The following is a 16,732-nucleotide window of genomic DNA, read 5'->3' as shown; positions in this document are numbered from 1 at the left end:
TCCAAGTACTTGGACAGGTCTGATGGAGAAGGGCTGTCCACATATTCTGACAGAGGTGGCTGGACACCTGGCCTCCTTTTGGGCAGGAAATGTGGCAGAGAAGGTAAGCTGTCAGGTTCCTTCTCAGTTTTCCAGCCAGCTGTAGGGAGCGCCTCTGGCCTGGAGCGCTCGCTGGTGGAGCGGCTGCTGCAGCGTCTCCTGGCTGGAGGACGGTCTGTCCCTCTACCTCTCGCTGGATACCAGGACAGCAGGAGACCTCCATTCTCTCCTCTTCCTCCTCCTCCTCCTTCCCAATATTGTAAATGCTGCACACAGAAAAAGTTACGTGGTACGTTAGCTGTGCGCAGCACATGACTTGTAAAAATGATGCGTATTTTGCGCGGAATGCTTTCGGCGGCGTTCCATGTATATTATACTTTCTTTACTTTTCTCCAACTCAAAACAAACAACTTCTCATGAATACAGACTTACATGTCACTGGAATGATCAATTCCTTCGATAAGATCGGCTTCATCCGCGCTGGTGGCAGAATCCGGGCCAGACGAGTGGCTGGACTCTTCATCCGACTGCAGTTTGCTGGAGAGCTTTGCTCCAGATGTAAAATAGTTTGGGACGACCAGGTTTTCGCGGCTCCTCAACTAATATGTGGAAGTGTGTCAAAGGTGTGTGTGGTGGGTCCGTGTACGGATCTGGTAATTGGATTTTCCGTTCTGAAACGGGTATTGAAAAACAAAAAACGAGTGGTTATTTGATTTTCGTTTTAAAATACAAAAATTAAAATTGAAATACATGGCGTTTTAACTTTTCATGATCAAAAAGGGACATACTATTTTTTTAAAAAAATGCTTTGATTTTCGTTTTATATTTAGAATAACAAGAAAGTAAAATCAGTAAGACACAGAAACGAAAAAAGGTCAGTTTTTTCATTTTCTGAGACCGGAAGTGGTCATCAGCAAGTGTGGAGCGAAACAACAACAAGATTCTCAGAGGGCGGAGCCAGAGAGCAGTGATTGGTCAGACCATAGATACACATAGAAAGCAGCGCGCTAGTGTATCTGGTCTATGTATATCTATGGTCGGCACGTCTGGTAGCATCTCTGGCTGCTGTTGATCTTGTTTCTGGAGTAAAACACGGTAAGAAGATAAATACTTCTAACCAGTAGCGTTGTTTTGTTGTACGTTAAGTCAGCTACTTGTGAAGAGTTGTGTTTTGTCGTGTTTGAGCAGTTGGTCTGGACGCGTTAGCTAGCTAAGCGGCTAAGTTAGCTAGCGGGCTAATTAGCACAGGTGGCTAACTTACGGCTGAACACCTGTGTTAGTTGCTGCCTGTCCGTCATTATTAGAATGACCTTCTCAACCTGTATTTCTCTGCTGTGTATTTGAGCTTTTAAAAAGTTATTTTACTTTAAGGTTAACTGAAACCATTTGAGCTGCACTGAAGTTTAACATTCAGCTGCTTTGAATTAAACCGCTTAACTTAACATTGCGCAACATTACCTCTCTGAATCTCCATAATTCATTAAATTCCTTCTCTCTTCCACTGCTCAAGTTCAATCCAGTATATAAAATGACATTAATAGCGAATAAACTAACAACCAGCCATGTATTTATTTATTACTGCATGTATTTGTAGTAAAACATGAGTTGAGGCTGTGAGGTTGAACGTTTGAGAGTATATCAGTGTGTTTGTTTGTGGTCTTTCTGTTTCTAGGTGGAAGCTGAATTAGTGAGGATGACTCCTGCTCCTGTCATCTCTAAGCTCCTCACACATCTTTACCTGCACATGAGGAAAATCACTCCTGTAGAATGCAGGTATGTTTGTCATTATTATAAAAAGGTGTTGCCTGGTGACCTGTCAGAAACCCATTATACAGAGTCAGCCAAAATAATATTTACACACATCAGGAAAAGAAAAACTTGCATAAATATTTCAATACCAAATTTATTCAGACATCACGAGATTAATAAAAGTTATCTTTGGCCTCTACAATTACAAGAGGTGCTCAAAGTGGTGGCCACTGGCTTCCAGACATTTCTGTTGTGTTGTAGACGTCACTTGTTGATGCTCCATTCATGAGGGTAGCGCCATCTGTTGGGAAAACATCGTACAACAGGACACAGAGTTATCGTGATTTGATCAAACTTAGAAAGAGGAATCTGTATGTGTAGAAGTACTTATACATATGAAATATTTATAAAAGTTTTTCTTTTCCTGATATGTGTACATTATTTTGGCTGACTCTGAACTTAATGAGAACAAAACTGTCATTTAATTGTTGCTCTGAAAGCTTCTTTAGTGAAAACCAGCTGGTGTTCTGCTTTGAAACAAACTGCTGTTGAGGTCTGTGTTTTTAGGTTTAACCCCACAGTTTCTGAATGAACTGATAGTTTGTTTTTTTTCCTGATCAATGTGGACGTTATAATTGATGGTAACATTTACTGATCATATAATCAGCATGACAATATAACAGTATAACATTCTGACCACCTGACTAATACTGTGTTGGTCCCTTTATGCTGCTAAAACTCCTCTGACCCAGTGGTTCATCAGAACCTCTGGGGATGTCCTGTGGATTCTGTGGATCCTGTGGGTTGCAGGGTGGGTCCTACCTAGACCAGGCTGATCCTGGACCATCCCACAGATGCTCAATCAGATCTGGATGTGGGGAGTGTGGAACCCAGGTGAACAGCTTAGCTCTGTCGTGTTCCTCGGACCACTCCTGAGCAGTTTAGTTTGTCCTGCTGAGGGAGGCAGCTGGCATCAAGGACTGCTGTTGCCATGGAGACTAGGGGGTTGTTTGTCCTGCATTGTTTAGGTGGTGGTACATGTCAAACATCCACATGAATGTCAAGGTTTCCCAGCAGAACGTTGCATTAGAACAAGATGATGGATGTTGTTCTCTTCAGCTGTCAGTGGTCAGAATGTTGTGGCTGATTGGTGGATCTGTCTGCCTTTACTCTGACATCCAGAGTTATACAAAAGTGTAGTATGTGTGCAGTGCAGAAGAGATTTACTTTATTGTATGCATTTTCTTTTTTTTTAATGGAGAGCATTTTTTTTTATCCACCTGAAGAAGACCTAATCTTTCCCTTCAAAGGATAGTTAATGGTTACTACGGCTTCCATAGTGGTTCCATCAGAGAAAATCATATCCATATACAGATTTTTATTAATTCCAGGGCTGGTTCAGTAAAAATTATAATAATAACTACATCAGATAATTCTTGGTCGCAGTTGGAATTTTGCAGACTGAGAGATGGTTGAGAAGGTTTGCAGTTCTTGTTTTAGCAAAATATGTTATAATAGAAGATCTTTATTGTCATTGTACATGAAATTATCTGCAAACCAGCAAAGTGTATCAGTCTGAGGTATCTAAAAATAAATAAGTAAAGAAAAATGCTTCTAAAGCCAATAATAAACAGAATATGTTGAGGGAATATTCTAAAAAGGAAAGAAAAGCTCCATTCTCACTCCTCTCAGGATAAACTGTCATTAAAATTGACTTTAAATTTAGCTTCAACATGAGATAAAAACATTTACTTTCATTACTGATATTGTCAAGTTTTAATAAAGTTCATGCTACTTTTATAAAATGATGAAAGTGAATAAATTGTATTTCTGTGATCTGTGTTTGATTTCTGTCTTTTCTCCTGTCATCCAGATGTTCAGAGGGAGATGATGCCACATCTGGTCCAGCCGATGGAAGGTCTTGAAGTTCTCTGACTGGCCTCGACTGAAGATGGTCGTCTCACTGGATTTAAGGTTCAGATGCTCAGTAACAAACTCCACCAATGTGCCAACAGGGAAGCTTTAGGTTTATTAAATGTTGCTATGAAGGTTTCGCTGTTTTTCTTTGTGAATGCAATGAGCTCCAACTGAAACTTGAATTAGAACTTAGAAGTAAATTCTTCCATCTGAAAGGATTTAGTTGCATTAATAACCTCATAACATTCTAATTTTTATTCCAGTCTTGGTTGGAAATAGAATCTCTGTATTGATTCAGGTAAAAACTGAACTTCACAGCATGTTGGAGCAAAACAACCAGATGAAAACTGTGATGGTGTTGGATTGTCAGGCCGTAATGTTGCAGCCCAAAGCAGCTTTTCTAGCTCAGTTCATTCTGACATTCAGCTATGAATCAACACAGCAGATGGTGATCCATGCTGTGGAAGTCTCACATCTCCTGATTTAATGGAGCTGCTTTGCACTTTTTACACTGTTTATTCACCAACACTTTATTTAATAAAAGTCCCATCTAGTTTTTATGAGGAAAGTGATGTTTTAATTTCTCTGTGAATAACTGCAGTCTAATGCAACAGCTGGAGTTGTAACATCTGTCCTGATTAGGGTTGTCAAGGTTAACCGGTTTTACAATAACCACGATTATAAATAGATATTCGTCACATTTTTCACAACCACGATTATCCGTAGAAAAGCCTCGCGAGAGGTGCAATGCAAGAAGCGTGAGCTGCGCTGAGTGGAGAGTGGAGAGAGAGTGGCTCCTTGGCCTGTGCGCGCGCTCCTGTCTAATCGGCATCACTGCGCGCACACACACACACACACACAGAGAGAGAGAGAGAATTATATGATCAGTTATGACAGATTCTTTACTCGAAGTGTCCCTAATATTGTGGCCGCTGTGCGCAATGAGGTTGCCAAGATGGGACTGTCCGCCGCACGCGCGGTAACTGTCGGTTCCGAAGTCAGCGCCGGGCCGCCCCGAGGACCCCCCGCCCCCCGAGTTTCCTCCCGGAGCCAAAACAACCGGCGGGTCGGGAGCTCCGGTTCCCTCCTGCGCTCCCGTTCCCCACCCGCCGCGGCCCGCCGCCTTCCCCTCGCCTGCGGACGCAGGAAAGCAGCCCGGCTGCGACGGGCGGGGAACGGGAGCGCAGGAGGGAACCGGAGCCCCCGACCCGCCGGTTGTTTTGGCTCCGGAAGCCCGTGCCCTCCTCCGAAAATGCTGTCGGCCCGGTCCCCTCAGCAGGGAGTGTGGTCCGGGAAGCCCCGCTGCCCGCTGACAGTGGTAGTGGAGGAGACAGTAACCTCCAGGACAGGGAGGCTGTCTGTCTGCCTGGACCTCCTGTCAGACTCTAGAGTTTTCCCTGGGAAATGATCCGGGTGTTTTGATTAATTGTTGTAAAATTAGTGGTGAATTGTTTATATAAACGTTTTAATAAAAATAAATAAGACTCCCATTTATCCTTTTTTCTGTAGTTATATTGTCTAAAATTGTGGAGGATATTTAAAGCTTAAAATGAAGTGTTTTTAGAATCTTTAAATGTATTCTTTTTATGTCTTTTTGTTTTGTTTGATTTACAAAGTAAACACTACGTTAACAACCATACATTAAATTGCAACATTCCATAATACATAAAAGTCTCAAAGAGGCACTTCACTAGAACTTACTAGAATTTACTCACTAACTTTTGTTTTAATGATGGCAGCTAAAGAAGCCTTTAAGTTCCTCAAGTTAATGACTATTTTGTAATGCAATTTGCACTTTTATTTACTACAAAGACATGTTGGAACAATTTATTTTATTTTATAAGAACAGTAAATGTTTAAAAGTTTAAGTATTATTAAAGAGTTTATTTAAATACAAACACTGGGTTTTTTTCTTTCATAATGTCGATAATCGTGAATAATCGTAAAATCGCAATATTTCCTTCCACAATAATCGTGGCTCAAAAAATTGAAATCGTGACAACCCTAGTCCTGATATTGATCAGGAAGTATTGATCAGAATACTTATGGTTAGCAGTCATCCCTGAAGTTTTACATTAAAATTTTTACTTGTGTTGTGGACTTTGGTAAGAAGCAGAAACGGTAGCGTTGCCATGGATACATGAGTGTTAAATTCTGTCCATGTTTCCATTTTGGGAAATTCAGTCCAGTTCCAGAATGTGGAGGAATTTAGTCTCAATCACACTCAACAAATATTATCTGAAAGTCGGGTTATTGTTGTTTATTAGCACAATACAAAAAGATTAATGTTATAAATATTCCAGTTAAGACTCTAGAATATCATGATTTATGTAAATTTACCTCAATAATAGGAATGTTCAGGTTAAGATTGTGCAGTGATATTTATTATGTAAGTTTAGCTGATTAAAGTTTATGACTCTGCACTAAAACATTATTTAAATTAACATCATTATTATAATATTTAGGGTCAGACCCTACAGTATTGAGATTAAGAAATCAAATATTCTATAAAATGTAAATACACTGAACTCATTTGGATATATTTAAGTGAGACTCTACAATATTATTTGACACAAATCTATCTAAATCAAAATTTTAATAATTTTCATGCCAAACATTTACTGGACTGATTTAAATATTAAAATCACTCCTTTCTAATCCTCTGCTGTACATTCAAACCTGAGGCCTTAAATAGAAACACAAGTATCTGATTGAAGGAACTTCTGCAGAGTCCTGGTTCCAGAACATGATGATAGAATTATAGACAAACTTTAACAAAAGCTGCCTGAGAGTTTACAGGTTTTTATGTTGGATTTCTTCAGTAATTTAATGAGTTATCAGCAAAAATCAAGTGTTCATTTGATGAACTTCATTTCCTAAAACATCCAGAATTGGAGCTCATATCTTTGGCAGCTGTAAAGTTTCTGCTCCTTCAAAGTTCACAACACAATGGATGAATTCCTAAAAAACTCTCAATGCTGGAGAGCGTTTGTGATGCTGAAGCAGTGATCAGTTTTTCTGTTTCTTCTCTGGAGATGCACAATGAGGGACGTCTGCAGAGACTGAGAAAGAGTCTCACCACATCCTTACATGAGGAAAAAGACTTTATTGAAGACTACAATGAGAAAAACTATCAGACAGCTGCATTCAAGGTGAGCTCTGAACATTTGATCTGGAACAGGAATTCAATAACGGCAGCATGAGCTTCATTCCAGTCTGTAGCTGCTGAATTCATGGATGAATCATCTGGCACTAGAGAGGAAGACCATCAAACATCCACGTCAGCTGATGGAGGTCCAAGAGTCTCACCAAACAAACAACCTACAGAGTGAAGACCTCGAATCTGATTGGACGGCCTCCTATTCAGCCACGTGTCAACAAATGCCTCGAAGTTGATTTGTTTTCTAAAATAAATCTAGTTTGAGTCCTAATCTATGCCTGTGTTTGCTTCTTTACACCGCTGTTAACAGTTTAGGCTGTTAGATTGTTCCAGATAAGACAAGTACGAGATTCTTCAGAGCCGTTCTACCACGAGCCTGACAGGAAGAACTCCAACAGCTACTGAATGTTCCTGTGGTCCCCTCAAGGCTACAGGAGGAGTCCTACGAGGACGAGCCGGTCCACCTGATGGAGGCCAGTCGCTGCGGTTCAAAGCCAACACCGACTACGTGGACTTCTACTGGACCACACGGAGGCCTTCAAACCGGACCAACAAGTTCAGCGACTCCCCGACTCGTGGGTCTGAGGACGCCACCGAGCCTCGGTCCAGCCGGCCTCCTGTCTGTGGGTGTTTGAGTGCTGAGAGGTTTGTGGATGCATGTGAACGTGTCTGTGTTGAAACAGCAGCTTTTGACTCAGTAACGCCAGGAAAAACCAAGAGCTCCTTTATTTGTGACTTCCACTAAAAGAACTGAAGAAAATAAGTTTGCCAGGGTTCTGACTGATGACAGATTATTAAATAATGAAAATAATCATTTAAATATTCCTTTAAACAATCCTTTTAGGTCTACATTTCCTTTACACTGACTTCTCTCTTTTTTTGTCATTACCCCTTATTAATCCCACGAGGGGAAATTCTGATTTTCGCATATCTCCCCAACTGGGGGAGTCAGAGCGACGGGTCAGTCATGGTACAGCGCCCCTGGAGCAGGACGGGTTAAGGGCCTTGCTCAAGGGCCCAACAGTGGCCACATCGGGACTTGAACCTCTGACCTTCTGATCAATAGTCCAGAGACTTAACCGTTGCGCCACCACTGCCCCAAGCGAGCAGGAATTGAACCTGGGCCACTGCGTCGGGGACAAGCCCCTGTACATGGGTCCCCCGCTTAACGCGCTGAGCTATACGGGCGCCCCATTCTTGATATATGTACAAGTGTTTTGGGTGGAATATACCATTAAGCCTAATGTTCAAGGGTTTTTGTGGGAATATACCATTAAATCAACCTTTTAGGTAAATGTTGGGTAGAATATACCATCAGATAAACCTTTTAGGTCTACATTGGAAGATTTTAGAGTAGAATATTACTCCAAATCATCCTTTTGGTCTACATTTAAGGTGGAATACTCCTTTACACCAAGATTTTTTGGTCAAGGATTTTGGATGGAATACTCGGTGAAACCAACACTTTAGGTGCATGTCCAAGGATTTTTGGTGGAATGTTCCTTTAAAGTGGATGTTTGAGGACCTTGTAGGTGGAATACTTCCTGAAACAAACCTTTTAGGTCAACATTCAAAGATTTAAGGTGGAATATTCCTTTAAACCAACCTAAATGTCATGTTTTGATCATTATCAAGTGAGAAACCTCAATCCAGACTCCTCATAATGACGTTTGAGATTTATGCTGCTGTTATTTGTTTAGTCCAGACTAAATGACAGAAATCCACAACTGTAATTTTATTTCAGGACTCGGTTATTAAATGTCAAAACAATCCATGTGACTCTAAAAACTCAACAGCTTTACAAACTCTAAGATTAAACTCTCCACAAGGATCCAAAATAAGTTGGACTTCTACATGAGAGCTTTAATTATTCTTCATCTACTTCCTGAAAAGTTTGGTCAATAAAAAAGACAAAAACTAGTATTTTCAGCTGAACTAACGACAGACTTTGTGATTTTTCTGCTCACGTGTTGTTGTAAACATACACTTTCAAATAAATAGCCGTCTAACCCCCTGGAAACCAGCGTTTGTCCTGTTTTTGTGTTGCTCCTCGGCGACCCTAGACAGCCGGGTCCTAATGTTTTTTGAGCAACACACCATACTATGACGTTTTTACAATGAGGGTTCTACAATGAAACCAGTTTGACATGTTCAGGCGTTCTTTGTGTGAAAACTCAGAGATTTCAGGTATCAGAAGGTGGTTTTCAACTTTCTTTAACTTTCTGCCTCAACTTTAAATTTCCTTCACTAAGCCAGCCCTCTGGACTTCCAGTAAGCTGTGTTCCTATTGGCTGTCCAGGTGCCTGCTTGGTGTTATCAGGAACACCTGAGCAGCTCAGTGTCTTCCTGCTTTATTTAGCTGCAGACAAACATTTCCTCTGCTTCACCTGAACTGGGTTTGGCTCCATTGCTTTAGTTTGTTCTTTAGGCGTTGGCTTCCAGCTTCCAGCAGTAAAATCGTCTTTAATGTGTTTCTTGGTGTGTTTTAGGGCTTTGTACTGGATGGTTGTCTTGGTAAATGTGGTTCTTTAGCCACAGTTAGCACATGGTTCTAATGTGTGCAGTGATTAGTGGATTTGGTGCAGCTGAGTTGTGTCTTTATCTTGGCTGTAGTGAGTCTTTAGAGGTTTCTGGTCAGACACATTCTGTATTCTTGGTTGTCCAGAAGGTAAGAGTTCCTGTCCTGATTCTCTGTTCTCAGAGATTCTCTGGTAGGCTGCAGGAGACTTTAGCATTTGGGTTGTGCTAGTTTGGTTTTTGTATGGTTTCATTTGGACGACTATCTTGAGGCCCCTCCATGTGCTTTAGTGAGGTTTTCTGGAACAGTTCTACAAAGCAACCTGCAGCAGAAGAGACTTTGAGAGTTTTTAGGAAGTTCTGGAGACCAGACTTTAGAGTAGCAGAAACATTTGTCGGCAGTTTGAGCAGGAGAAGGTGAGCTTCAGAGTAGAAATGAGACGGAAACCTTCTTGACCCGTGTGGTGAGGTACTGTACCAAGAGTTTGAGCAGGTTGTGAAGAGTCTGTAGTTCTTTGGTCTGAAAGCACAAGAAGAGTCGACTCATTAAAGGAGAAAACGGGAGATATTGTTGGTTCTTCTGTCGCTCTGCAGTTTCCTTAGACTGAATATCAAGTTTATATTTTAAATGATTTCCCATGTGAGCCCAAGAAGACGTCAATAAACTCCCTCCATCCCCTGGACACAACATATTTTATTACGATGTTAAATATTTTTTTTAAAAATATGTTTTTGAGGTTTAATCATAGTTTTAGCATAGTTTTTTCTCTTTGCTTGTTTAGTTTTGTCATCTGTGTGAAAGGTGCTAAACAAATAAAGCTTATTGGTAAACTGAATAATTGACTAACTCATGATTGTGACAACAGAAATATTTTCATTGTGATTTAAGAGTTTGTTTCATTTTTAAGGTTGGGGTTAAAATCTTGACAGAAAAAAAAAATTAAAGAAATAAACTACATTTAAAAAAAAGCAATTAAATCAAAGGGAAAAAAAACATTTAATACAATAAAACTTTTAAAAAGAAAATTAAATATCAAATACAATTAAATGATATTAAACAGACAAAATATTTAATTAGATAATTAAACAGAAGATACAAAACATGTAATTATGAAATTAAAGTTTATTAAACAAAATATTAAACATTAAAGATCAAATATTTTAGATAATTAAACATTAAAAAATACAATTAAACAAGAAGAATATTAAACATTTAAAAAATACAAAACATTTAATTTGATTATTAAACCTTTAAAAAGATGAAACATTTAATTAAAAAAAATAAATGTTTAATTAGAAAATTAAATCTTAAAGACAATAAAACTTTAAATAGGAATTAAACAGAAAATACAATGAAGCATTTAAAAAGAAAATTAAACATTAAAAGGTGGTAAAACATTTAAAAAGAAAAACCTTAAAGATTTAATCGAAAAATTAAACATTGGGAAAGAAAAGGAAATTTTTCAAACAAGCCGAATAAACATTTGAAAAAACAAACATTAAAAAGACAAACCATTTGGAAATCAAATCAGACATTAGAAAAGAATAAAAGGTGAGAAACAAGCAAAACTAAACATTTAAGAAGAATCAAACTAAAGACAAAACATTTGAAAAGACACCAGTTAGACTTCAGAAGATCAAATTAAACAGAAGAGACAAAACGATCAAAAAGAGCAAAAACAGATAAAGGTCTTCAAGTGTTTTCTAGTCTGAAATGAAAACATCAAGTTGTTTCTTCGAACATTTCCTCTTTCTATGTTCTTGGTCTGATTGTGGACAGATTTACTAAGAACTCATTTAAGAAAACTGCTTTCCAGATAAAGTCTACTAGTAGTTGAAGGCATTGATCAAACTAATGTTACCTTCTGATCTCCACAAACTTTACTGTTCAGTGAAGAGAATCAAAGTTTGTTCAGGATTTTTAAAGAACCCACAGGTGAAGGTCTGAGAAGAACTCAGATGGATGGTCTAAATGTGAAATCAAGACCCATGGTCACAAGTTTTAAGGCTTCTGTTAACCAGAAAGTTCAACCTAACAGAGAAGTACTGAGAAACTTTTAAGATTTCATTCCTCAGACTGTCTAAAGTTTCAAACTAACAGAGCACTACTCAAGAAGTTTTAGGTTTTCAGCCCTCAGACTGTCTGAAGGTTCAAACTAACAGAGAACTACTCAGGAACTTAGAAGATATCAGTCCTTGGACTGTCTGAAAGTTCAATCTAACAGAGAACTACTGTGGGACTTAGAAAATTTCAGCCGTCAGACTGTGTGAAAGCTCAGGTCCTGAGGACTCAGGAGGTGTGGAGGCTTTGGAAAGTCTTGGAACTGAGGGTTCAACCCTCCAGCACAAAGGCTGAAGCCCAACCTCCTGAGAAAAACGGTCGAGACGAGACTCGAGTTAAAAAAAAAACTCGAAAATGACAAAAACTAGATGATAAATGCGCAAAAAAAAGAAAATTTAGTATCTGAGCGAGTAGCTCAGGGGGATAAGAGAGTGACTACAGAGTGGAAGGTCGCAGGTTCAAGACCCGCCACTGGCCCTTTTCTTTCTTTGTCTTTGGCAGGATTTTGATAAAACTTAAGAAGGGTCTGGTCTTGAACCAGCGACCTGCAGCTCCATAGGCAAATCCTTAACTCACTGAGCTACAGATCAGATAAAAAGAAATAATTTCGTCGTCCCTTTGACATCGTAGTTCCTGAAGTGACCACATGGGTGGAGCCAAGGCGGAGTCTGGGTGGAGCCGGGGCGGAGAGTAGGCGGGGAGGTGGGTGGCGGCCTCCCCCCTCTACTCCCCCACCTCCCCCCACCGCCCACCACACCTTCCCCCGCCCGACGAGTTCTTCGAGTCGCCACGAGTTCTTCGAGTCTCGACAGGTTTTCCCGAGTTTCTGGAGTTTCCACGAGGTCGGAGGCAGAACAAGTTTTCATGAAGAGGTGTTGAAGTCTGTCAGGATGGACTGACTTTTTACAGCGACTAGAAGGAAGACGACTAGAAGAGCAGGTCTTTAACCACCATCCATAAAATCCATGGAGTCGCTCCAGAGAAATCAAGGGAGGTCAACTTTTATCAACCTCCATCCAGATGTTCAACTTGATATCTTTACTTTGAGATTTTTAGCACCACAAACCTTTAGTATCACACTTTATTATCATTTATTAGGACTTTAATGGAATCCACCAGCAGATTTACTTTTTGTTGACAAACTTTATTCTTGTCGTTGTGGGACTGCGGTATTTAAAACTCTTCCTTCTATTTGACCTCATGTTTATTAGTTTTAGTTTAGAAAGTTATTTTAGTTGCCCATTAGTCTCTTAAAAACCAAATAATAAATTGGATTAGTCATATGTTAGATATGACAAAAAATATAAAAATAAAGTGTCTTGAGACAATTTGACCTGTAATTGGTGTTATATAAATAAAATTGAATTAAAATTGTATATATCTTGTAATGTTGGAGTAATTCAGCCATATATGTTGGAAAACACATTTTCTTTGTCCATTAATCTGTTGTTTTCTCCAGTAATTCATTTATTGTTTGGTTTATAAAATGTCAAACCCAAATATATTAAGTTTACTGTCATTAAAAACCAAAAAGATTTACATTCATGATGCAGGAATCAGGCAGTTTTTTACTTTTTATCTTAGTTTAGTCAGAAAGATAGTTGATAATGTGTGAATTGTTGCAGCTTGTGAGCCGTAGAAGGTTTTAATCTTTGGGGCCGAGTGTCAAAAAACATTTAGAAACCAACATCAACAAAACACTCAACAAAGATTTGAACATCATTTGCATGACAATGTCAAATTAAAGGACATTTATTTCCAACGTAAATGTGTGATATTCATCCTCTGGAGCTTTCTCTTCACATCGTCTTCCACCTGGACTGGTTTGGTCGGGAGCATGTGCAACAAACATTTGAAAAACTGCACTTTAACATCAATGAATGATACTGAAGTTTAATCTCTACATAAATGAGACTGAGTCTGGATGTGCTGCTCTGTCATTAACTCCTAAGTTTAGGGAAAGTTCAAACAAAAGAGGACAGTTCAGATAAGACTTGAGAATGAGCTTATTTTGAACAAACATCTCAGACTTTCTGAGCTTCAGCACCGATAGCAAGACATTTTAACAAGCAACTCAAGAGATCCAGAAGTTGGAGAGAGTTAGCTTTAGCTGAGCCAAAGAACATGTGGGACGCTAACCTAGCAAACATTTCAGACTTTTCTCTGTAAATTCTGAGAAATAATTTCCTATTTAATGACAGAGCTACACATCTTAACTCAGTCTCATTAAAACAGACTCTAATTCAGTGTCATCCATCCATATTAAAGTGCAGTTACCCAAAATGTTTGTTGCATGAGCTCCAACAAAACCTGTCCAGGTAGAAGGCCACTTTGACAAACAGGAAGTGGACGATTCCAAGCAGATTTATAGAAGGGGGAACCGGACTGTACTAAGTGTGGTCGAGTATAGAGGGGTGTTTTGTGGGTTTTAAGGCTGATAATGATTATTAGTGAAACATTTAGAGTATATTCATTTGGATATTCATTTGCAGTAAAAGAAAGTATTCATAATCTTGGAGTTAAACTTACAAGAACACAAACTTTAACAGAAAACTTTGTTGATACGTTTTTGTTTTGTTTACAGTTGTTAAGTTAAAGGAGTTTTATTCGTGACGTATAACCAATCAAATCACTCCAGAAGACAGAGCGACCACAGGTAGATCAAGGTTCAGAGCCAAAGTAGCGCCTTTTTAAAATTGATTTATTACCGTAAATCGGTAAAAAACAAAATACTGATAATCAGTAAATCAGTCAGCCCAGAATTACTACAATTCTACAATGTATGTCTCTTTCCTTTGACTTGTTATTTGTACAATATACGATGTATATGATGGCGTTTTTTCATACCAAAGGCTATACTATGATGTTTTCTAAGAGACATACGATGCTACTCTGGTTGTTCTGGCTCTGGGCCGCTGCACTCCTCCTCTGTTGTTTTCTGGATTGTACTCAGCTGCATGCCTTCGTCCACCCGGCCTCCGTTGACTCGTCCCGCCTGCCGTCTCTGGAGCTGAAGCTGGACTGGAACAGACCAAAGTACAGTCCAATCACGATGCCAGCTGCCTCTCAAAAGGCTCCTTCATCTGGTGGAACTTCTTCTGAGGGGAAGCTGAGCTGGCCTGGCAGAACTTTGGAGATGTGTTCCAGTGGTTGGTGGATGTGTGGGGAGATAGAGAGGGACCTTTGAATTGTTCAGAAAGGAAAACAGGGAACCCATTGGTAGTTTTAGTTTAGGGTGCTACTGCGGTGTGTTTTTGGGCTTGAAGAGGTGAACAGGAAGAGTTTTTTTTTCGTATTGATTATCTTTTACTTTGTTCCTGGTTGGAATGCCCATCAATGTCAACATGAAGTTCACTTTTAGTTCTGTTTATTTATTTTTATTTTACTAACACCCATTTGCTTTTAACCCCCTCACATGTTGTGTTGTTGTAAACTTACTCTTTCAAATAAATACTCGTCTAACCCTCTGGAAACCAGCGTTTGGACTGTTTTGCTGTTGCTCCTCACCTACTTCAGACAGCAGGGACAAAACAAGGTTTTGTGGACTAAAGGCTAAACTATGACGTTTTTAGAGCGACATGCTATACTATGACGTTTTTAGAGCGACATGCTATACTATGACGTTTTTTGAGCGACATGCTATACTATGACGTTTTTTGAGCGACATGCTATACTATGACATTTTTAGAGCGACATGCTATACTATGACGTTTTTTGAGCGACATGCTATACTATGACGTTTTTTGAGCCACATGCTACACTATGACGTTTTTTGAGCCACATGCTATACTATGACGTTTTTTGGACGACATGCTATACTATGACTTTTTTGAGCCACATGCTATACTATGACATTTTTTTTACACAGCACTTATGCAAAAAAAAGATTACCTTCAAATGCTCCACTGTCTTTAAGGACAGCTTTTCCAAGTAGATGGAAGAATTCTCGTCTGGGGCCTCCAAGGGTCTTCTGCATCCTCATTGGTGTCTTCATCGCTGGCAAAAGTGACATACAGCATGTCTGTGCTGTCAGCGAATCTACGCCCTGCTAAACTGTCAGAGGGCCAGTCGTCCACACATTCCCTCAGCTCATGTAGATTGGTTCTGTAGGCTGTTGTGACCACCCTCTCACTATGTGCCCATACTATTCCTATGATTTCTTCTTTGGTCAAAGTTCTCGCAGACCTTCAAAACAAAAATACTAAATATACATTTTGACAAACCTGATGCTGCTTTTAAAACATTCAACACATCTGAATTATATGCTATATGCCTATATGCTGAAATTCAGTGAGTGTGGAGGCTTTTGTATCACACAGAAATGTAAATATATGCCATCCAAGGAAAAAAAAATCCACATCACTGTTCACATAAACCTACTTTGACCAATGTTGAACTTCAAAATTAATAAAAAAATTAATTCTATCAAGTGCGTCTTTAATCATTCCTAGGCTTAATTCAATTTGCCAACAGGTATCCTGATTTGCACAAAACATATCAACCTGTTCTCATTTCCAGTGTGTCCTACATTACGTTATTTGGCCACATATGACAGCTTTACTTACCGATCTTAGTGACGTGGTGGTCGCGGCAAAACTTGAAGTACGTGAGGGCCCGGCCAGAGGTATCTGTGGTGTGGAAACCTGAACAAAGGGCCATATTTAAAAATGTCAGATGTGGTGGAAAAGCCCCTGTCCCTAACACAGGGTAGGTAGACTGGTTAATAGACTGGGCAAAAGTAATTATCCAGTTTTTAAGTAGTTAATTATTTACGAACCTATAAATACACTGTTTCGGTTAATATCTCTTTCTACATTGTGTCTCAAGTCACTACACTTAAATCACTTCAAATAACTACACTAAATGTTGGCTTATCAATAAATGAATCAATTTCAAGATGACTTAGGAAGTGATCAGGGTTGATTTTACAGATGGAAATAAAGATCTCTCATTAATCACTAAAGGTTTGCGTGTATAAAAACATACATATTACAACATATTAAATATATTTAATACCGACATATTTGAGATCTAACTATATGTAGCTTAACTCCTAGACTTGCGGCCTAAAGTGGAGGAATTTTAGACTTGTAAAGACCAGGTAAACCTTAGCTGGCAATCAAGCTAACGTTAGCTACTTGTAAATTACATTTTAACATATTAATCACAGCCCAGCATGGTCACTGTTGCTACTGGTACCCACTAAGCAGTGATTAAATGAGCTTACGTTTTTCAAACACAGCAACAGGAAATCTTTAATGTGAATCACATAACCTTTGCTTGCATCA

At 39.2% G+C, this 16,732-nt stretch overlaps 1 long non-coding RNA gene and 1 pseudogene across 1 annotated transcript; both read left to right on the top strand.

The window, feature by feature from the left end:
• Nucleotides 1–4,905: 4,905 nt before the first annotated feature.
• On the top strand, nucleotides 4,906–7,136 carry LOC129348688 (uncharacterized). Its single transcript, XR_008601325.1, has 2 exons — nucleotides 4,906–6,857; nucleotides 6,921–7,136. It is a non-coding gene; the product is annotated as an uncharacterized LOC129348688 (long non-coding RNA).
• An 8,856-nt stretch (nucleotides 7,137–15,992) lies between these two features.
• Nucleotides 15,993–16,732, top strand: part of LOC129348655 (DNA repair endonuclease XPF-like) — a 4,743-nt pseudogene continuing 4,003 nt past the window's right edge.

The sequence above is a fragment of the Amphiprion ocellaris genome, chromosome 4, assembly GCF_022539595.1.
Source record: "Amphiprion ocellaris isolate individual 3 ecotype Okinawa chromosome 4, ASM2253959v1, whole genome shotgun sequence".
Classification (NCBI taxonomy): domain Eukaryota; kingdom Metazoa; phylum Chordata; class Actinopteri; family Pomacentridae; genus Amphiprion; species Amphiprion ocellaris.
Note: the sequence above shows the minus strand (reverse complement) of the source record. Positions and strands in the feature narration are given on the sequence as shown.